The sequence below is a fragment of the Octodon degus genome, unplaced genomic scaffold (genome assembly GCF_000260255.1).
Source record: "Octodon degus isolate 3935 unplaced genomic scaffold, OctDeg1.0 scaffold00021, whole genome shotgun sequence".
Taxonomy (NCBI): Eukaryota; Metazoa; Chordata; class Mammalia; order Rodentia; family Octodontidae; genus Octodon; species Octodon degus.
Genome location: NW_004524597.1, coordinates 7,063,483 through 7,064,178, shown reverse-complemented (window position 1 = coordinate 7,064,178; position 696 = coordinate 7,063,483).

The window sequence follows — 696 nt, the reverse complement described above, 5'->3', positions numbered from 1 at the left end:
ACTGGGGATTGAACTCAGGACTTTGTGCTTGCCAGGCTGGCACTTACGCCGCTGAGCTATATCCCCAGCCCCAATAAAATTTTTCTTGAAAATATTTTTTGTGTGTTTTTGAGACAGGGTCTCTATAGTGCAGGCTGGTATTTTAATGTGCAAAGTTATGAACATACAGAAACACTGAACTGTACAATGAACACCCATATGCTTACTGCTTGGATTGCTCAAGTCTCAGCATTTTGCTATGTTTGCCTTAGCAAATACCTGTGTGTCTATTTATCTATCTGTCTGAGACAGAAGAGAAGGTTCCAGTCCTCCCCAAAATGTATATTTTATTTCTCCTCAGTTGTCCCAAATATCTTACAGTCAGCCTACCTACATTAGGCACCTCACAGCCACTCCAAGTTTAGCTGCAGCAAGTTTCTAACATAGACCTATCTCAGATGACTTCACCCTGAAGCCTCTTTGCATGATTTTGCCCTGCTATAACCCTCCTCATTCAGGTCTGGGAGGGCTCTTCTCTAGCCCATGACCAAATAAGAAGCCTGATGCTGCACATTTATAAACTCATCACCCTTTTTTTCCTTTATAAGCTGTGCCCCTGGGCTGGCAAGATAGCTCTGCAGTCTAAAGCACTGCTTAGGCATGTGCACAGGGACTGCATTTGGATTCCTGGTACCATGTGCTGCACCAGCCTGCCCC